The sequence below is a fragment of the Mobula hypostoma genome, chromosome 5 (genome assembly GCF_963921235.1).
Source record: "Mobula hypostoma chromosome 5, sMobHyp1.1, whole genome shotgun sequence".
Taxonomy (NCBI): domain Eukaryota; kingdom Metazoa; phylum Chordata; class Chondrichthyes; order Myliobatiformes; family Myliobatidae; genus Mobula; species Mobula hypostoma.
The window spans coordinates 5,739,588-5,762,918 of NC_086101.1; the positions used below are offsets into that span (position 1 = coordinate 5,739,588).

The 23,331-nt window shown below is 46.9% G+C and overlaps 1 pseudogene; it reads right to left on the minus strand.

Annotated features, from left to right (window-relative positions):
* Positions 1-3,983: 3,983 nt before the first annotated feature.
* Positions 3,984-23,331, minus strand: part of LOC134346526 (zinc-binding protein A33-like) — a 32,117-nt pseudogene continuing 12,769 nt past the window's right edge.

Below are 23,331 nucleotides of genomic sequence, written 5' to 3' on the forward strand. Positions count from 1 at the left end.
TACCTCGGCCTTATTGAAAGGCAAGATCGACTTCGACTCATGGATGCGCACCGGGCAGAAAAGACTGTAAGTAAAACCCCACAACCCTTTCTTCCTTTTCTTCTCCGTCTTGTTTTACGGCGGTTGGCACCCAGCTTAATGGTGCATTCCCGCCACCTCCTGCTCTGGAGTGTACAATAGACTTACATTCGAAATCCCTTCACCCAATCACACACACATATATACCCTCAACACACATCAAAGTTGCTGGTGAACGCAGCAGGCCAGGCAGCATCTCTCGGAAGAGATACAGTCGACGTTTCAGGCCGAGACCCTTCGTCAGGACTAACTGAAGGAAGAGTTAGTAAGAGATTTGAAAGTGGGAGGGGGAGATCCAAAATGATAGGAGAAGAATGGAGCCAAGAGCTGGACAGGTGATTGGCAAAGGGGATATGAGAGGATCATGGGACAGGAGGTCCAGGGAGAAAGAAAAGGGGGAGGGGGGTAAAAAACCCAGAGGATGGGTAAGGGGCATAGTCAGAGGGACAGAGGGAGAAAGAATGTGTGTATAAAAATAAATAACGGATGGGGTACGAGGGGGAGGTGGGGCATTAGCGGAAGTTAGAGAAGTCAATGTTGAACTTCCGCTAAGGATGACATGAACATTGACTTCTCTAATTTCCGCTAATGCCCCACCTCCCCCTCGTACCCCATCCGTTATTTATTTATATACACACATTCTTTCTCTCTCTCTCCTTTTTCTCCCTCTGTCCCTCGGACTAATCTCCTTACCCATCCTCTGGGTTTTTTACCTCCCCTCCCCCTTGTCTTTCTCCCCAGACCTCCTGCCCCATGATCCTCTCATATCCCCTTTGCCAATTACCTGTCCAGCTCTTGGCTCCATCCCTCCCCCTCCTGTCTTCTCCTATCATTTTGGATCACCCCCTCCCCCTCCCACTTTCAAATCTCTTACTTGCTCTTCTTTCAGTTAGTCCTGCCGACGGGTCTCGGCCTGAACTGTCGACGGTACCTCTTCCTAGAGATGCTGCCTGGCCTGCTGCGTTCACCAGCGACTTTGATGTGTGTTGCTTGAATTTCCAGCATCTGCAGATTTCCTGTTGTTTGCACATATATACCCTGACCTCCACTTTATCCTCCCATCTTTGGCCTTCCTAGTACCCTATTCCTGCTTATCCATCATACCCTATATAAAAAAAACCGTGTCCCTTAAAAACACGAAAAATACCCTGACCTGTGCTCTCTCACCCATGCCCAGCAACCCTTTTAATGTGAATTCCTGCATCCTCAATTCCCTAAGATTAATTCTCCTCATCTCTCTCTGTATCCCATACTTCCTGCAACTCAGAACTACATGTTCTACTGACTCCTCTTCCTGACATTCCTCACACAATCCTGTCTGGTGTTTCCCTATCATCTTCAATGTTTTGTTTAATGCCCAGTGCCCCAGCCTTAACCTAGTCCACACAGTTTCCTGTCTTCTGTAACCACCCGCAACCCCGGAAACAACCTCTCTTTACAAACAGCTTTCTGTAGCAGGAGTATTGTTATATGACCATTATCCTAATTAGTATTACCTATTTTTATAATGCTCACATAACAACACCTTTAATTCAATGTTTCATTATTTAATTTTATTTCAACACGAAAAATAAAGGAATAAAAATTGACTGTTGCACTCAGTGTGATTTCTGGGGCTGAATACTTTCTGCTAGTTCCCTGAAATTTGGCTCATAACTACAGACCGCCAGTCTGAGACAGTCTGTGAGGTGTCTGTCAGTAAGACAGCTCCATACTTACAAATAGAAGATTTAATAATTTTCATCTGTTGCAGCACAGCGCCCTCGCAAACCTCCGGACAGACTGAATATTTGAATAGACAGTTTCCTTTGTTAGACTGAATGTTGAATCTGCCACATTTTTCAGGTGTTTTGTATTGGTAAACTGTTACTGAAACACCAGTATAAGTTTCAGGGATACGCAAGCTAATGACACCACTGCTTTTTGTTTCCCAGTTCTTTTACATTTGGGGAATGTTGGAATTTGAAGGGGGAGAAATGTTGTAATGGGAGCATTATAAAGATAAGTTAACACCAATGAGGATAATGGTAATATAGCAATACTCCCGCTGTTTGTAAAGAGAGGGTGTTTCTGGGGTTGCGGGGTTTTGCTTCCGGTCTTTTCTGCCCGGTGCACATTTTTCTTTTTTTTTCGGGATCTACTGGGAAAGTCTCAAAGATCGACCGGTCGATTGTGATCGACTGGTTGGCGACCATAGGATAATTAATATCTCTGTCAATTCAAACGGGTGGTCACTGGGAGATGACGGATTGGAATGGGAAGTGGAATTAAAATGGGTGACACTTCTGTTGGGGTCATTTACTGTGTTCTGTGCTCCCAGTGTGGCCACCTGTATATCTGTGAGACCCGACGTAGATTGGGAGACCACTTCACCGAGCACCTATACTCCATCCACCAGAACAAGTGGTATCTCCCAGTGGCCACTCATTTTAATTCCACTTCCCATTCCCATTCCGATACGTGCACCAATCACCTCCTCTACTGTCGTGATGAGGCCACACTTAGGTTAGAGGAACAACATTTTATATTACGTTTGGGTAGCCTCCAACCTGATGGCATGAATATCGACTTCTCCAACTTCCAGTAATGCCCCCCCACCCTTCCTCCTTCACCATTTTCCCTCCCTCAGCTGATTTCCTCGCCCACCCATCGCCTCCCTCTGGTGCTCCTCCCCCTTTTTCTTTCTTCCGTGGCCTTCTGTCTCTTTCACCAATCTCTTCCCAGCTCTTTACTTCATCCCTCTCCCTGCAGGTTTCACCTGTCACCTGGTGTTTCTCTCTCCCCTCCCCGCAAACTTTTATATCTACTCCTCAGCTTTGTTTTTTCTCCAGTCCTGCTGAAGGGTCTCGACCCAAAACCTCGACTGTGCTTTTTTCCATCTGTGCTGCCTGGACTGCTGAGTTCCTCCAGCATTTTGTGTGGGGAAGTCAGCAGGCCATGCGGTATCTATGGAAAGGATTACAGTCAGTGTTTCCGGCTGAAACCCTTCAGCAGGATTGGAGAGGGAGGGGAGAAGTCAGAGTGAGAAGGTGGGGGAATGTGAGGAAGATGTACACGGTGGCAGGTGATAGGTGGAGATTCCAGGAGAGGGAATTGGCATGGAATACGAACTCCAGGGATTCGGACTGATGTGATGCACGTTTCCTGAATTTCCTCGAACAAAAATAGGTTTGAAACCAACTAACTGATTCCTGCTGGGATCCCGGTTCTATTTGTCTCATTCATCTGGGCAGCCTGCAACCTAGCGGCACGAATATCAAATTCCCAATCTTCCCGTATTTACTCCCTCACCCTCTCTCTCACTTTTCCCTTTTAATTCTCTCTGCCCTCCTGATCCACCAACCCCCATCACCCTGTCTCTTCCCCCTCCTCCCCACACTCCCCGTCTGCCCATCCCCCAAACACTCCCCCCAACTCCTTCCCTTTATTCTGGGCTCTGCTTTCCTCTCCTAACAGATTCCATCATCTTTGTCACTGCCGCCTCTCACCTCCCAGCTTCTGACACTTGTCCACCCTCTACCCCTCCCTCATCTGACTCACATGGATCCACCCACCACCTGTCAGCTCCTACCCCACCCTTCTCTTCATCAGTCAACACTGGTCACCTCTCCTTTTCTTTTCAGCCCAACTGAAGGGCATCGAGCCAAAACGTCAATTATCCATTTCCCTCTATAGATGCTGCCCGACACGCTGAGATTCTCCAGCCTGTTACCATCACATGTCCAGGCTCCCCAAGAGTCACCGTGACCTCCCTCTCCCAGTCAGCACCACCACCACTTGTCCCACTTCATCTGTCCCGGTGCGAGTGGACTTTAGCACCCGGGGGGAGCCGGGGAGCTCAGGACCCGCCACCCGCGGCTGCTGCTGAATCCGCGGTGTTTCTGTCCCGTTGACGGATGCGGTGAACGAGTTAAAATTAACGGATCGATAATTCTCACATCGTGTTTATTTCACTCTCTGCACATTTATATTTACACTGACGCCGGTCCCGGACCCGACCCGTTTACAGACCCGGAGAGGAACCGGAGCAGATTCTCAGCCAGTGGTTTCCATACCAAGTCCCGAAGAAAGGATAAAGTTTCCCCGTGAATTTATTTCCAGTGAAGGTGTGGAGATGGGACTTGGTCTCCGCGTTGTAAAATGAAACTGTCCCGGACTGGTAACTGAGATAAACTCCCACCCTCCCGGGGATGGGACCGGCAGGGAGACGGGACTCAGGGGAGGTGTAAACCTACATCTCGTCATTAACCCGCCCGATGGTCCAGAATCCGGTCTCCGGACTCAGTCTCAACAATCTCTTCCTCTCCACAGACTCTGCGGCGACTCCCAGACACCAGCGCCGATTCCCCGTCACCTCCACCTCCCAGTAATGTCTCCCCGATGTGAATCCCTCCGATCCCAGCACACAAACCCAGTGTGTGAACCTCTTCCCGGTGTCAGGGAGACTCCTCCGGGTCTCGGTCCATCTCACACTCTTCCGATCCTCAGACACCTCGAGCCGCGGACTCGCCGTTTCCACATCCAGGGTGACAGAGACTGGGGGGAGAAGCAGAGAATTAGAGAGTCCCCGGGGATCGGGGGGAGACTCGGGCAGCGCGGCCCCGGGACCGGACCGGGGGAGAGGCCGCTGGGCCTCAGGCACCGTCGGGTGGCCGACAGGACTCTTTCCCGAGATTTTACCGAAACACAGCGGATGGACAACCAACATCTTCCCATGGTTTTTCCCCGACATGGAGAGCGGATTTTTCCCGATCAACACACACAAAATTCTGGAGGATCTCGGCGGGTAAAGCAACGTGTGTTAAGGGAGATGTACAGTCGATGTTTCAAGCCGAGACCTTTCCTCAAGGTTGGAAAGAAAGACGGGAGATAGCAGTGGAAATGGGTATGAGGAAGGGGCGCAACAACTGGATCCAGATGCGGATGGAGTGAGTGAACACTGGAGGCATTTAAAGAGGAGGTCAGGCAGAATTCATTCGTGCTGACCAACTCACTTTAATGAACTAGATCCATTTGCCTGTTTTTATCCATCATTCCTTTAACCCTTTCCCACCCCCATACCTGTCCAGACATCTTTTAAATCATTGTAACTGTATCCACCTCTACAGTTTCCTTTGGCAGCCTCCTGAGCTCCAGGAGAAAAGACCCAGAATGTCCAGCCTCTCCTTATAACCCAAACCCTCCAGTCCCAGTAACATCCTTGTAAATCCGTTTTATACCCGCTCAGGTTAATCAGATGTCCTGTAGAAAGATAACCAGACCTGTACAGAGTGATCCAAATCATAAAGACAAGAAAGTCTGACAGTGCTGGAAATCCAAAGCAACACACACAAAACCTTGGCCCAAATCATTGAGTGTTTATTCGAGGGTTGTGAGAAGGTGGAATGAGCTGCCAGTGCCAGTGGTGCATGCAAGCTCGATTTAAACATTTAAGAGAAGTCTGGACAGGTACATGGATGGTAGGAGTTGGAGGACGATGGTCCCGGTGCAGGTCGATGGGAGCAGGTAGTTTAAATGTTTTGGTACAGACCAGGTGGGCTGAAGGGCCTGTGCTGTTAGTTTCTATCACTCTGTGACGCTCGTACAAAGACATAATGGTTTGTAGGTTAAATGGTCACTTTACATTGCCCCGTGATTAGGCTAGTTTTAAATAGTTGGGGTGCTGGATGGAGCAGGTGATTGGTCTGGGATGGCCTGTTTCCCACTGTATCTAAATAAATAAATAACCCCTTCACTGTCCATGAAACCACCAATTTTAGAGTTCTCCACAAACCTACTAAACACGTCACCTACATTCTCTCCAAATCATACATATGAATGATGAAAAACAGTGGACCCAGCACCGATCCCTGCAGCACAACCGCTGGTCACAGGACTCCACCCAGACAATTCTGTATCCTATTCCAGATCGTATTGTATCCCATGTGATCTAACTCTCTGCTACCTTGTCAAATCCCTCGCTAAACTCCATGGAGACGATGTCTACTGCACTTTCATCAGCTGTAATTTATTTATTGAGATACAGCACGGAATAGGCCCTTCCGGCCCTTTGACCCCCACCACCCAGAAACCCCTGATTTAATCCGAGCCTCACCATGGGACAAGTTACAATGACCCCCACCACCCAGAAACCCGATTTAATCCGAGCCTCACCATGGGACAAGTTACAGTGACCCCACCACCCAGCAACCTCTGATTTAATCCCAGCCTGACCATGGGACAAGTTACAATGACCAATTAACCTGCCAACCAGGACAGGTTTGGACTGTGAAACCGGAGAACCCCGAGGAAATCCACACGGACACGGGGAGAACGTACAAACTCCTGACAGGCAGTGATGGGACGTGAACCCGGGTCACTGGTACTGTAAATCATTGTACTTCCCAGGCTTTTCCCAACACCTATCTTCAATAAAGTTTCAACATTAGTCTCCCTCCAGTCTTCTGGCCCCTCACCCACAGCTATCGATGACACACATATCTCCAAAAGGGCTCCACACTTTCCTCCTGAGCTTCCCACAATGTCCTGGGATACACTCGATCAGGACCTGGGGATTTATCGACCTTTCCGCATTTTAGGACCTGCAGCACATTTGCTTCTGTAATGTGGTAGAAAATGAAGTCGATCATCTTCTGTAACACGGGGGAACTGAAGGCCCCGTGGAACTGCACAGAAGAGAAGTTGAGGCCTATGACAGAGAAATGATGACAGGGAAGGTTTAGAAGGGTACGAGCTAAATGCAGGTAGATGGGCCGAGGGTTGATCTGACAGAAATATATAATGTAATGAAGGGTGTAGATTGAGCAGATGGCAGATCACATGCTCTGAGGTGAGAGGAAGGAGTTTAAAGGTGAGTATTTGAACAGTGAGTGGTTGATGTTGGAACTTGCTGCCAGAGGAGGTGATGGAATCAGATACAATCACTGTGTTTACGAGACACTCAGACAGACACTTCAATAGACAAGGCTCAGAAGGAGACTGACCTAAATAGGTCAGAACAGACGTGATGGGCTGAAGGGCCCATTTCAATACTGTACAGTGATGACCCTGTGACTTTAAATGAACTGAATGACTGAGACCCCACAGCCTCCGGTGCACAGAATTCCAGACACACCATCCTGTGAGGGTCCACCCCATCCTGAGACAGAGACCCCTGACCCTCGACTCCTCAGACAGGGGAAACATCCTCCCTGCATCCTGCCTGCTGCATTTGGAAAGACAAGGGACAGTCAGCACGGTGTTGTGCATGGAAAATCACATCTCACAAGTTCCAGTTTGTTGAAGAGGTGACAGAGAGGATTGACCAGGACAGGGTGGTAGACATTGTCTGCATGAACTTCACCAAGGCCTTTGATGTTGATCATAGACCACACATGGAGTATTGTGAGCATTTCTGGTTCCCCAACTATGGGAAGATGTCATTACACTGGTCAGGAAGCTTCAGGAGGCTGTAACAATGGCTGGAGGGCTTGGGTTAAAAGGAGAGACTGGATAAGCTGGGGATATTTCCCTGGAGCGATGGATGTTGAGGGTTGACCCCTTACCGAGGAATATAAAATCAGGGGTGGATGTAAGGTTATGGTCTTTTTCCCCAGAAAGGGGGAGTCCAAAACCAGAGGGCAGACAGGGAAGGTGAGAGGGGAAAGTTTTTTAAGGGAGCTGCAGGGCAACCAGTGACCGATCGGCATCTGGGATTGATTAGGAAGAGCAAATTAAAGGAAGACGGGCAAACACAGCAGCCATCGTCTGAGTGGACATCGTCAGAGTGGTGATCTTCAGGCTTCAGTGAAAAGAGGCTTCGCACAGATAAAGCAAAGGAAAGAAGAGCTCACATTTTTTCCTTCTCTTCTTTTTATCTGCTCAGCCAGGACGGTAGAGATGCCAGGCAGGATAGTCAAATGCTCCTCTTGCGGGATGTGGGAAGGCAGGGAGACCTCCAGTGTCCCTGATGACTACAACTGTGAGATGTACATCCAGCTGCAGCTTCTAACAAACCACGTTAAGGAGTTGTAGCTGGAACTGGGTGAACTCTGGATCATTCGGGAGGCTGAAGGCATGAGAGACAGGACGTAGAGAGAGGTAATTACACCCAAGGTGCAGGACACGGAAACTGGGTGACAGTCAGGAAGGGGAAAGGGGGTTAAGGAGCCAGTGCAGAGTACCCCTGTGGCCATCTCCCTCAACAACAGGATACTGCCCGGCGGGGGGGGGGGGGTCACCTAACAGAGGAAAGTCACAGTGGTCGAGTCCCTGGTACTGAGTCTGCCTCTGTGACTCAGAAGGGAAGTGGGAGAAGAGGGATGCTGTGGTGACAAGAATTTGTTAGTTGGGGAAAAGGTCAGGAGGCTCTGTGGGTGAGAACGAGATTCCCAGATGGGATGTTGCCTCCCGGGTGCCTGGGTCTGGGATATCTCGGATTGAGTCCTCAGCATTCTTAAGTGTGAGGGTGAACAGCCAGAAGTCGTGCTCCATATTGATACCAAAGACATGGGTAGGATGAGTGATGAGGTTCTGCAAAGGGAGTTTAAGGTGTTAGGTGCTGAGTTAAAGGTCATGACCTCCAGGGTTGTGATCTCAGGATTGTTCTCCGTGCCACATGCCGGTGAGGCCAGAACAAGCAAGATTATACAAGCAGAGACGACACAATCAGAAATCGGCACTGACCTGGGCCGACAATTACGTGTCGGGCGGCACCTAATTAATTAGCTTGTTTATTTCGGCTTTTTTCTTAAAGGTGTGAACATAGAACATAGAATAGTACAGCACAGTACAGGCCCTTTGGCCCACAATGTTGTGCCAACCCTCAAACCTTGCCTCCCATATAAGCCCCTACCTTAAATTCCTCCATATACCTGTCTAGTAGTCTCTTAAACTTCACGAGTGTATCTGCCTCCACCACTGACTCAGGCAGTGCATTCCACACACCAACCACTCTCTGAGTAAAAAACCTTCCTCTAATATCCCCCTTGTACTTCCCACCCCTTACCTTAAAGCCATGTCCTCTTGTATTGAGCAGTGGTGCCCTAGGGAAGAGGCGCTGGCTGTCCACTCTATCTATTCCTCTTATTATCTTATACACCTCTATCATGTCTCCTCTCATCCTCCTTCTCTCCAAAGAGTAAAGCCCTAGCTCCCTTAATCTCTGATCATAATGCATACTTTCTAAACCAGGGAGCATCCTGGTAAATCTCCTCTGTACCCTTTCCAATGCTTCCACATCCTTCCTATAGTGAGGTGACCAGAACTGGACACAGTACTCCAAGTGTGGCCTAAACAGAATTTTATAGAGCTGCATCATTATATCGCGACTCTTAAACTCTATCCCTCGAGTTATGAAAGCTAACACCCCATAATCTTTCTTAACTACCCTATCCACCTGTGAGGCAACTTTCAGGGATCTGTGCACACGTACCCCGAGATCCTTCTGCTCCTCCACACTACCAAGTATCCTGCCATTTACTTTGTGCTCTGCCTTGCAGTTTGTCCTTCCAAAGTGTACCACCTCACACTTCTCTGGGTTGAACTCCATCTGCCACTTCTTAGCCCACTTCTGCATCCTATTAATGTCTCTCTGCAATCTTTGACAATCCTCTACACTATCTGCAACACCACCAACCTTTGTGTCGTCTGCAAACTTACCAACCCATCCTTCTACTCCACATCCAGGTCGTTAATAAAAATCACGAGAAGTAGAGGTCCCAGAACAGATCCTTGTGGGACACCACTAGTCACAATCCTCCAATCTGAATGTACTCCCTCCACCACCACCCTCTGCCTTCTGCAGGCAAGCCAATTCTGAAACCACCTGGCCAAACTTCCCTGGATCCCATGCCTTCTAACTTTCTGAATAAGCCTACCGTGTGGAACCTTGTCAAATGCCTTACAAAAATCTATATAGATCACATCCACTGCACTACCCTCATCTATATGCCTGGTCACATCCTCAAAGAACTCTATCAGGCTTGTTAGACACGATCTGCCCTTCACAAAGCCATGCTGACTGTCCCTGATCAGACCATGATTCTCTAAATGCCCAGAGATCCTATCTCTAAGAATCTTTTCCAACAGCTTTCCCACCACAGACGTAAGGCTCACTGGTCTATAATTACCTGAACTATCCCTACTACCTTTTTTGAACAAGGGAACAACATTCACCTCCCTCCAATCCTCCGGTACCATTCCCGTGGACAACGAGGACATAAAGATCCTAGCCAGAGGCTCAGCAATCTCTTCTCTCACCTCGTGGAGCAGCCTGGGGAATATTCCGTCAGGCCCCGGGGACTTATCTGTCCTAATGTATTTTAACAATGCCAACACCTCCTCTCCCTTAATATCAACATGCTCCAGAACATCAACCTCACTCAAATTGTCCTCACCATCATCAAGTTCCCTCTCATTGGTGAATACCGAAGAGAAGTATTCATTGAGGACCTTGCTCACTTCCACAGCCTCCAGGCACATCTACCCACCTTTATCTCTAATCGGTCCTACCTTCACTCCTGTCATCCTTTTTTTCTTCACATAATTGAAGAATGCCTTGGGGTTTTCCTTTACCCTACTCGCCAAAGCCTTCTCATGCCCCCTTCTTGCTCTTCTCAGCCCCTTCTTAAGCTCCTTTCTTGCTTCCCTATATTCCTCAATAGACCCATCTGATCCTTGCTTCCTAAACCTCATGTATGCTGCCTTCTTCCACCTGACTAGATTTTCCACCTCACTTGTCACCCATGGTTCCTTCACCCTACCATTCTTTATCTTCCTCACCGGGACAAATTTATCCCTTACATCCCGCAAGAGATCTCTAAACATCGACCACATGTCCATAGTACATTTCCCTGCAAAAACATCATCCCAATTCAAACCCGCAAGTTCTAGCCTTATAGCCTCATAATTTGCCTTTCTCCAATTAAAATTTTCCTGTCCTCTCTGATTCTGTCCTTTTCCATGATAATGCTAAAGGCCAGGGAGCGGTGGTCACTGTCCCCCAGATGCTCACCCACTGAGAGATCTGTGACCTGACCCAGTTCATTACCTAGTACTAGATCTAGCATGGCATTTCCCCGGTCAGCCTGTCCACATACTGTGACAGGAATCCATCCTGGACACACTTAACAAACTCTGCCCCATCTAACCCCTTGGAACTAATCAGGTGCCAATCAATATTAGGAAAGTTAAAGTCATCCATGATAACAACCCTGTTATTTTTGCACTTTTCCAAAATCTGCCTCTCAATTTGCTCCTCTGTATCTCTGCTGCTACCAGGGGGCCTATAGAAGACCCCCATTAGAGTAACTGCTCCCTTCCTGTTCCTGACTTCCACCCATATTGACATATGTGCTGTGTACCTCCTGGCTACCGCTGGACCCCTGCGTGCCTCGCGGAATGTATCGCTCGGTGGCCTGGAGGGTGGGAACCACTACACCACCCAACCTGCGACGACCCATCATCCGTGTGCTCGGCAAGTTATCTTCCCCATTCCCGTAAGTGATACTACACTGTACATACATTATTTCTACTTTATGTTAGCTGCGTATTTTTACGTGTTATTTGGTATGATTTGGCAGATTCATAGCTTAAAGGTTACTGGAGAGTGTTCTTGCCAACAGCGCTTGCGTGAGATTTTCTGTCGATGGTGCTTGCGTGAGATTTTCGCTACGGAGAACAGTTCAGTAATGATTGTGGAAAAGTATTTCTACTTTATATAGGCTGTGTATTTATCATATCATTCCTGCTTTTACTATATGTTACTGTTATTTTAGGTTTTATGTGTTATTTGGCATGATTTGGTAGGTTATTTTTGGATCTGTGCACACTCACAAAATTTTCCCATACAAATAAATGGTAATTGCTTCTTCACTTTACGACATTTCGGCTTACAAACCGTTTCATAGGAACGCTCTACCTTCGGATGGCGGGGGAAACATGTATTAATGGTAAGACTATTGGCAGTGAGGAGGATCGGAGAGATCTTTGGATTTGAGTCCATAGGACGCTCAAAGCTGATGTGCAGGTTGACTCTGTGGTTAAGAAGGCATACGGTGCATTAGCCTTCATCAATAAAGGAATTGAGTTTAGGAGTCGAGGAGTAATATTGTAGCTATATAGGACCCTGGTCAGACCCCACTTGGAGTACTGTGCCCAGTTCTGGTTGCTTCACTACAGGAAGAATATGGAAACCATTGTAATGGTACAGAGGAGATTTACAAAGATATTGCCTGCATTGGGGAGCACGCCTTATGAGAACAGATTGAGTGAACTCGGCCTTTTCTCCTTGGAGCGACGGAGGATGAGAGGTGACCTGATAGAGGTGTATAAGATGATGAGAGGCATTGATCATGTGGATAGTCAGAGGCTTTTTCCCAGGGCTGAAATGGCTAACACGAGAGGGCAGAGTTCTAAGGTGCTTGGAAGTAGGTACAGCGGAAATGTCAGGGTTAAGTTTTTTTACGCAGGGAGTGGTGAGTGCATGGAATGGGCTGCCAGCGATGGTGGTGGAGGCGGATAAGACAGAGTTGTTTAAGGGACTCCTGGATAGGTACATGGATCTTAGAAAAATAGAGGGCTATGGGTAACTCTCGGTAAATTCTCAGGTAAGGACATGTTTGGCACAGCTTTGTGGGCTGAAGGGCCTGTATTGTACTGTAGGCCTTCTATATTTCTACATCCCAAAGAACAAGTATTCTAAAGGCAAGATGATATAACTGTGGCTAACAAGAGAAGTCAAAGCCAACATAAAAGCCAAAGAGAGGGCACATAAAAGAGCAAAAAAATTTTGTGGGAAGTTGGAGGATTGGGAAACTTTTGAAACCAACAGAAGGCAACTAAAAAGTAATTAGGAAGGTAAAGATGGAATACAAAATTAAGTTAGCCAATAATATTAAAAAGGTTAACAAATGCTTCTTCAGATACATAAAGAGTGAAAGACCATAAGACACAGGAGCAGAATTAGGCCATCTGCCCATCAATTCGTCTGCGCCATTCAATCATGGCTGATCCTTTTTTTTTATCTACCCCTCAACCCTAGTTCCCAGCCTTCTCCCTGTAACCTCTGAAACCATGTCTGTTCATGAACCTAGCAATCTCTGCCTTAAATACACCAACGACCCGGCCTCCACAGCTGCATGTGGCAACAAAGTCTACAAACTCACCACCCTTTGGCTAAAGAAATTTCTCCGCATCTCTGTTCTGAAAGGGTGCCCCTCTATCCTGAGGCTGTGCCTTCTTGTCCTAGACTCTCCCAGAGTGGGAAACATCCTTTCCATACCTACTCTGTCTAGGCCTTTCAACATTTGAAAGGTTTCAATGAGATCCACCCTCATCCTTCTGAAATTCAAACCCAGAGCCATCAAGCGTTCCTTGTATGATAACCCTTTCATTCCTGGAATCATCCTTGTGAACCTCCTCTGGACCCTCTCCAATGCCAGCACATCTTGGAGAGTCCAAAACTGTGGGAGTCCAAATGTGAGGCCTCACCAGTGCCTTATAAAGCCTCAGCATCACATCTTTGCTCTATTCTAGATCTCTTGAAATTAATGCTAACATGGCATTTGCCTTCCTCACCACTGAGTCAACTTGCAAGTTAACTTTTAGGGTGTTCTGCACAAGAACTCCCAAGTCCTTGTGCATCTCAGATTTTTGGATTTTCTCCACATTTAGAAAATAGTCTGCACATTTATTTCTACTACCAATGTGCATTACCATGCATTTTCCAACATTGTATTTCATTTGCCACTTTCTTGCCTATTCTCCTAATCTGCCCGAATCCTTCTGCATCCTACCTGTTTCCTCAACACTATCTGCCCATCCACCAATTTTCATATCATCTGCAAACTTGGCAACAAAGCCATCTATTCCATCATCTAAATCATTGATACACAGTATAAAAAGAAGTGGTCTCAACACCAACCCCCGCAGAACACCACTCGTCACTGGCAGCCAACCAGAAAAGGATCCTTTTCTTCCCACTTACTGCCAACTACCAATCAGCCAATGCTCTAACCATGTTAGTAACTTTCCTGTAATACCATCGGCTCTTAACTTGGGAAGCAGCCTCATGTGTGGCACCTTGTCAAAGGCCTTACTGAAAGTCCAAATACACAACATCCAATGCATCCCCTTTATCTATCCTTCTTGTAATCTCCTCAAAGAATTCCAACGGGTACATCAGGCAGGATTTTCCCAAAAGGAAACCATGCTGACTTTATACTATCTTGTTCTGTGTCATCACATACCCCAACACCTTATCCTTAACAATTGACTTGAACATCTTCCCAACCACTGAGGTCAGGCTAACTGGTCTATAATTTCCTTTCTGCTGCCTTCCTCCTTTCTTAAAGAGTGGAGTGACATTAGCAATTTTCCAGTCCTCTGACACCATGCCAGAGTCCAATCATTTTTGAAAGGTCATTTCTAATGCCACCACAATCTCTAACACTACCTCACTCAGAACCCTAGGGTGCAGTTCCTCTGGTCCGGGTGACTTATGTACCTTTAGGTCTTTCAGCTTTTTGAGCACCTTCTCTCTTGTAATAGTAACTGCACTCACTTCTCTTCCCTCACACACATCAACATCAGGCATACTGCTAGTGTCTTCCACAGAGAAGAGTGATGCAAAATAGTCATTCAGTTCACCAGCCATCTCCTTGTCCTCTGTTGTAATTTCTCCTGCTTCATTTTCTAGCGGTCCAATATCCACTCTGGGACCTATTTCTCTTTTATTTTTAACATGGACAAAACTTCTACCATCCACTTTGATATTATTTGCGAGCTTGCTTTCATATTTCATCTGTCCCCTTCCAATGATTTGTTTAGTTGCTCTCTGTAGGTTTTTAAAAACTTCCCAATCCACTATCATCCCACTAATTTTTGCTCTGTTGTATGCCCTCTCTTTCGCTTTTTCAATAGCTTTGACTTCCCTTGTCAGACATGGTTGGACTATTTTACCAGTTGAGTATATCTTCACTGTTGGACGAAATGAAGAAATACTCATGTCCTGCACCTTCCTCATATTTCCCAGAAACACACATCATTGCTGCTCTGCTGACATCCCTGCCAGCAGCTCCTTCCAATTTACTTTGGCCAACTCCTCTCTCATACCACTGTAATTTCCCTTACTCCACTGAAATACTGCTACATCAGACTTTACTTTCTCCCTATCAAATTTCAAGTTGAACTCAATCATACTGTGATCACTGGTTCCTAAGGGTTATTTTACCTTAAGCTCCCTAATCGCCTCTGGTTCATTACATATCAGTCAATCTAGTATAGCTGATCCCCTAGTAGGCTGAATGACATATTGCTCTAAAAAGCCATCTCTTTGGCATTGAACAAACTCACTCCCTTGTGATCCATTACCAACCTGATTTTCCCAATCGACCTGCATGTTAAAATCTCCCATGACTACAATAACATTGCCCTTTTGACACGCCTTTTCTATTTCCTGTTGTAATCTGTGGTCCACCTCCCAGCTCTGTTGGGAAGCCTGTTTATAACTTCCATCAACGTCCTTTTACCCTTGCAGTTTCTTAACCCGACCCTCAAGTATTCAACATCGTCCGATCCTGTGTCACATCCTTCTACTGATTTGAGGCCATTCTTTACTAGTAGAGACACACCACCCCCTCTGTCTACCTTCCTATCACTCCGATATAACGTGTAACCTTGGACATTCAGCATAACTACAACCATCCTTCAGCCACGATTCAGTGACGGCTTCAACATCATACCTGGCAATCTGTAATCGTGCAACAAGATCATTCACTTTATTTCTTATACTACTTGCATTTAGATACAACATCTTGAGGACCGCATTTGCTGTCCTTTCTGATTCTGCATCCCTAATGTTTTGATACTCGGCCTGTTGGCTACAACTGAGTCCCATCACCTGCCTGCCCTTCCTGACAGTCTGACTGCACGCTGTCTTTACATTTTTACCATCCATCCTATCCTGAGTCCCTTCACTCCAGTTCCCACCCCCCCCCCGCCAATTTAGCTTAAACCCTCCCCAACAGCTCTAACAAAGCTTCCCGCGAGAATATTGGTCCCCCTCGGATTCAGGTGCAACCCATCACTTTTGAACAGGTCATACCTCCCACAGAAGAGGTCCCAATGATCCAAGGACCTGAAGCCCTGTCCCTGCACCAGCTTCTCAGCCACACATTTATCTGCCAAATCATCCTGTTTGTACCCTCACTGGCACGTGGCATAGGCAGCAATCCAGAAATTAGTACCCGGGAGATGCTAATTTCTGGATTAGTGAGAGGCAAGAGTGGATATCAGACTGCGGGAAACCAATGCTGGAGAGGTAGTAATGGGGGACAATGAAAGGGTGGATGAACTGAAGACGTATTTTGCATCAGTCTTCACTGTGGAAGAGACGAGCAGGATGGTGGAAGTTCCAGATGTCAGGGGGATTGAGGTGTGTGAGGTTGCCATTACTAGACAGAAAGTTCTTTGGAAACTTGAAGATCTTAAGGTAGCTGTCACCTGGACTAGACGGTGTACATGCCAGAGTTCTGAAAGAGGTGGCTGAAGAGATCGTGGAGGCATTAGTAATGACCCTTCAAGAATCACTAGATTCTGGAATGGTTCTGGAAGTGTGGAACATTGCAAATGTCACTCCACCGTTCAAGAAGAGAGAGGCAGAATAAAGGAAACTCTGGGCCAGTTAGTCTGACCTCAGCGGCTGGGAAGATGTTGAAGTTGATTATTAAAGCGGACTTGTCAGGGTACTTGGAGGCACAGGATAAAATAGGCCGTAGTCAACATGGTTTCCTCAAGGAAAAATCTTGCCTGACAAATCTGTTGGAATTCTTTGAAGAAATAACAAGCCAGATAAACAAAGGAGAATCAGTTGATGTTGTGTACTTGGATTTTCAGAAGGCCTTTGACAAGATGCCACACATGAGGCTACTTAACAAGCTTTGAGCCCACGGTATTACAGGAAAGATCCTGGCATGGACAAAGCAGTGGCTGATTGGCAGGAGGCAAAGAGTGGGAATAAAGGGAGCCTTTTCTGGCTGGCTTCCAGTGGCTAGTGGTGTTCCACAGGGGTCTGTGCTGGGACTGATTCTTTTTACATTGTATGCCAATTATTTGGATGATAAAATTGATGGCTTTGTTGAAAAGTTTGCAGACGATCTGAAGATAGGTGGAAGGGCAGGTACTTTTGAGGAAGTAGGGAAGCTACAGAAGGACTTTGACAGTTTTGGAGAATAGGCAAAGAAATGACAGATGGAAAACAGTGTCAGGAAGTGTATGGTCATGCACTTTGGTAGAAGAAATGTAAGGCTTGACTATTTTCTAAATGGAGAGAAAATATAAAGAAAACTGAGGTGCGAAGGGACTTGGGAGTCCTTGTGCAGAATTCCATAAATGTTAATTTGCAGATTGAGTCTGTGGTGAGGAAGGTCAATGTGATGTTAGGATTCATTTCAAGAAGACTAGAACATAAAAGCAAGGATGTAATGCTGGAACTTTATAAAGCACTGGTCAGGCCTCATTTGGAGTATTGTGAGCAGGTTTGGGCCCTTTATCTCAGAAAGGATGAGCTGAAACTGGAGAGGGTTCAAACGAGGTTCATGAAAATGATTCCAGGTTTGAATGGCTTGTCATATGAAGAGCGTTTGATGGCTCTGGGACTGTATTCACCGGAATTCAGAAGAATGAGGGGTGATCTCACTGAAACCTATCGATTGGTGAAAGGCTTTGATAGAGTGGATATGGAGAGGATGTTTCCTATGGTGGGAGAGGCTAAGACCAGAGGACACAGTCTCAAAATGGGGAAGTTTCCTTTCAGGACAAAGATGTGGAGGAATTTCTTTAGCTAGAGAGTGGTAAATCTGTGGAATTCTTTGCCACAAGCTGATGTGGAGGCCAAGTCTTTATGTATATTTAAGGCAGAGGTTGATAGATTCTTGATTGGTCAGGGCATGAAGGGATATGGGGAGATGGCAGGAGATTCGGGCTGAGAGGAAAATTGGATCAGCTAAGATGAGATGGTGGAGCAGACTCGATGGGCCAAATGGCCTAATTCTGCTCCTATATCTTAGTCTTATGGTCTATAGTGTAATTAAAATATTTTCAAATACATTTAGACAGGTACACAGATAGGAAATGGTTAGAGGGATATGGGACAAACACACGGAAATGGGACTTACTCAAGAAGACATCTTAGCCCGAATGGATGGGTTGGGCCATGGGTTCAACCTCTACCAAACCCCTTCCCAGATCATCCTCCTGAGGGATCTCACCCTGGAGTCTGTCTGTCAACTGTTGGTGTGACCTCAGTTCAGAGGGCAGTTCAGTGCCACAAAAACAGGCAAATTGCATAAAGGTGGCAGATTTCATTCTTAAATGTAAGTTTGAGTCGTGTTTCTGACGCTGTGTCCCAGTCTGCTGGTGTATCTGGGTATTTATCACTGTTTTGTGTGTGTGTGTGTGTGTGTGAGTGTGTGTGTGTAATGCTGTGCACTGCTGAGGCTCTGACTACAGTCTATCAATCGTCCTTGTGCATGTGTGTGAGGGAGATTTGCCAGGCTGGTTACATGATCCTCTCCCATCGTTCACCGAGGGCAATGCTGATCGGTGTGTCCGGGCTCAGTCTGACGATGCTTCAATGTGGTGGTTTGATAACAACAGTGAGACTCGCGAGTCCAGCAGGGGGCAGAGCTGAGTCAATCAGACTGCGGTCACGGACAGGTCAGACAGGGTGAGCGGCACGAAGGACTGGTGTATTTTTCTGACAATCCCTGTCACCACAGTGATACCAGATTTTATCCCCTTTAATGTCATTCATTGAATGTTAATACCATAGCTACTGTGTTCAGATTCAAACTCATGCATTGGCATATTTGTCCAGTGTGAATGGGATCAGGATGCAGTGGTTCACATAACAGTGCCGTGTATTGGTTGTATGTTGCCCCCGTGTCGGTCTGTTCAGGGATTTGACATCTCCAGCTGACCATGTGACAGTGATGCTTCCCAACAGGTGGAGTTGGTGCCAGAATAAACTTCAATTCCAATGACCCGATTAGAGGCAGGAACAGGCCACAGTGACAAGGTTTCCAGCAGGTTGGCGACACTTGTTCAAAAGTACAGAAGGGACAAGTGGAGTGACCATTGTCGGGGCGACCATTGTTGGAAATAGGTCAGTGGTGAGAGTAGGAGTGTCAGGCTTTGGCTCAAAGGAAATTTCAGCTCCAAAGAGGCGTTGGCTCTGGGTAAGCTTCTGTTAAAGTTCCCTTTTTTTCTCTTTCTGTACCTCGTGTAGTAAATGGTTGTTGTGTGTTCTTCATGCTGGATGTTGGAGTCCTGGGAGACCCAGAGTCTCCCAGTGAACACCATCTGTGTGAAGTGCATCTGGCTCCAGCTCCCTGAAGACCATATTAGAGCACAAGACCATAAGACATTAGAGCAGAATTAGCCCATCTGGCCCATCGAGTCTGCTCCGCCATTCAATGATGACTGATCCTTTTTTTTTCTCCTCCTCAACCGCAGGTTCCAGCCTTCTCTCCGTAACCTTTGATGCCATGTGCAATCAAGAACCTATCAATATCTGTCTTAAATACACCCAACGACCTGACCTCCACTGATGCAAGTGGCAACAAATTCCACATTCACCACCCTTTGGTGAAAGAAATTTCTCCGCATTTGTGTTTTGAAAGGGTGCCCCTCTATCCTGAGGCTGTGCCCTCTTGTCTTAGACTCTCCCACTATGGGAAACATCTGTTCCACATCTCATCTGTCTAGGCCTTTCAACATTCGAAAGGTTTCAATGAGATCCACCCTCATCGTTCTGAATTCCAGCGAGTACAGACCCAGAGCCATCAAGTGTTACTCATGTGATAACCCTTTCGTTCCTGGAATGATTCATGTGAACCTTCTCTGGACCCTCTCCAATGCCAGCACAACTTTTCTAAGATGAGGGGCCCAAAACTGTTCACAATACTCAAGGTGAGGCCTCACCAGTGCCTTAGAAATCCTCAGCATCACATCCTTGCTCTTGTATTCTGGACCTTTTGAAATGAATGCTAACATTGCATTTGCCTTCCTCACCACCGACTCAACCTGCAAGTTAACCTTGAGGGTGTTCTGCACAAGGACTCTCAAGTCCTTGGGGATGTTAGGGATCTGGAGCAGCAGTGGGATGACCTTTGGGTTGTAGAGGAGAGTGAGGAGATAATTGATCAGAGTTACAAGGAGGTTGTCACCCCGAAGCTGCAGGAGGCGAGTAGCTGGGAGATTGTCAGGAGAAATAGAAATGTGAATAGGCAGTTAGCGCAGAGCAAAGAGGTCCTGAAAAGAGAATGTAGAGAGCTTGGAAGAAAGCTGAGAAGCTGGACCTCCCAGGAAGTAATTTCTTGATTGCTGCCTGTGCCACGCACCAGTGAGGGTAGAAACAGGATGAATTAGCAATTTCTGGAGGAACTCAGCAGGCCAGGCAGCATCTATGCAAAAAAAATACAGTCAACATTTCAGGCCCAAGCCCTTCAGCAGGACTGGAGAAAAAAAAGCTGAGGAGTAGATTTGGACGGTGTGGGAAGGAGAGAGAGAAATGCCAGGTGATAGGTGAAAATCGGCAGGGGAGGGATGAAGCAAAGAGCTAGGAAGTCGATTGGTGAAAGAGACAGAAGGCCATGGAAGAAAGAAGGCTGGGGATTGAGGGGGAGAGCCCCAGAGGGAGGCAGTGGGCAGGCAAGGAGATACCATGAGAGAGGGAAAAGGGATGGGAAATGGTGAAGAGTGGGGGGTGGAGGTATTACTGGAAGTTTGAGAAATCGATGTTCATGCCATCAAGTTGGAGGCTACCCAAATGGAATATAAGGTGTTCTTCCTCTGACATAAGTGTGGCCTTATCCCGACAGTGGAGGTGGCCATGGACAGACATATCGGAATGGGAAGTGGAATTAGAGACAGAGAAACACAGAAAACCTACAGCACAATACAGACAGACATATCAGAATGGGAAGTGGAATTAAAATGGGTGGCACTGGGAGATCATGCTTGTTCTGGCGGACGGTGTGTAGATGCTCGGAGAAGTGGTCTCCAGTCACCTGGAGTGTCAACTCACCTGAAAGGACTATTTGGGGCCCTGAATGTCAGCGAGGGAGGAGGTGTAGGGGCAGGTGTAGCACTTGTTCTGCTTGCAAGGATAGGAGCCAGGAGGGAAACCAGTGAGGAGGGGTGAATGGACAAGGGAATCATGTAGGGAGCGATCCCTGTGGAAAGCAGAAAGTGGGAGGCGGGGGAGGGAAAGATGTGTTTGGTGGTGGGATCCAGTTGGACATGGCGGAAGTTTCGGAAAATTATGTGCTGGACATGAAGGCTGGTGGGGTGGTAGGTGAGGACAAGAAGAACTCTATCACTCGTAGCGTGGCGGAGGATGGGGTAAGAGCAGACATGCGTGAAATGGAAGAGATGCGGCTGAGGGCAGCGTTGATGGTGGAGGAAGGGAAGCCCCTTTCTTTGGAAAAGGAGGACATCTCCTTCAATCTGGAATGAAAAGCCTCATCCTAAGAGCAGATGCAGTGAAGACAGAGGAATTGAGAGAAGGAGACGGCGTTTTTACAAGTAGCAGGGTGGGACGAGGTATAGCCCAGGTAGTTGTGAGAGTCTGTTGATTTATAATAAACATCGGTGGATATGAGCTCAGTGGGGCAGGAACAAGCTGAAACAATGGGTCTACCTGGACAAGCGGGTTTGTGGATTTTGGGTAGGAGGTAGAAACGGGAAGTGCGTGATGTGGGCTGTGAGAGTCTGTTGGTTTATAATAGACATCGGTTCCCTTCCTCCACCATCAACACTACCCTCAACCGCATCTCTTCCATTTCACACACGTATGCTCTTACCCCATCCTCCCGTCACGCTACCAGGGATAGGGTTCCTCTTGTCCTCACCTACCACCCCACCAGCATCCGTGTCCAGCACATAATTCTCTGAAACTTCCGCCACCTGCAACGGGATCCTTCGGAATTTCAGACCGAAACGTCGACTGTACTTTTTTCCATAGATTTTGCCTGCCCTGCTGAGTTCCTCCAGCATTTTGTTGTGTTGCTCGGATTTCCAGCATCTGCAGATTTTCTCTTGTTTGTGATTTGGCAAATTAATGCGTGACTGAGAAGCTGGTGCAGGGACACGGCTTCAGGTTCTTGGATCACTGGGATCTCATCTGGGGGAGATATGACCTGTTCAAAAGTGACAGGTTGCACCTGGGACCAAGGGGGATCAATATTCTCATGGGCAGGTTTGTTAGAGCTATTGGGGAGGGTTTAAACTAATTTGTCAGGAGGTGGGAACCAGAGTGAAGGGTCAGGATAGGAAGTACGGTAAAAAAGCAAAGAGAGCCGAGAGTCAGACTGTCAGGAAGGGCAGGCAGGTGGTGGGACATAGTCGCAGCCAACAGGGTGAATATCAGTACCTTAGGAACGCAGAATCAAACAGGATAGCAAATACAGTACTCAAAGTGTTCGATCTCAATGCACAGAGGGTAAGAAATAAGGTGGATGATCTTATTGCACTATTACAAATTGTTGGGTATGATGTCGTGGCCATCACTGAATCGTGACTGAAGGATGGTTGTAGTTGGGAGATGAATGTCCAAGGTTACACATTGTATCGGAGGGATAGGAAGGCAGGCAGAGGGGGTGGTGTGGCTCTGCTGGTAAAGAATGACATAATTTCTAAGGTAAGGACATGTTCGGCACAGCTTTGTGGGCTGAAGGGCCTGTATTGTGCTGTGGGTTTTCAATGTTTCTAAATCAGCAGAAAGACGTAACATAGGATTGGAAGATGTTGAATCCTTCTGGGTTGAGTCAAGAAACTGCAAAGGTATTTACAGGCCTCCCAATAGTAGCTGGAATGTGGACCATAGATTACAACAGGATATGGAAAAGGCATGTCAAAAGGGCAATGTTATGATAGTGATGGGAGATTTCAACATGCAGGTCAATTGGGAAAATCAGGTTGGAAATGGATCTCAAGTGAGTGAGTTTGCTGAATGCTTGTTAGATGGCTTTTCAGAGCAGTTTGTCGTTGAGCCTACAGGGAGATCAGCAATACCGGATTGGGTGTTATGGAATGAACCTGGAGCGATTGGGGTGTTTAAGGTAAAAGAACCGTTAGGAGGCAGTGATCACAAGATGATTGACTTCAACTTGAAATTTGATAGGGAGAAATTAAAGTCTGACAAAGCAGTAATACAGTGGAATAAGGGAATTTACAGTGATAGGTGAAAGGAGTTGGACAAAATAATTTGGA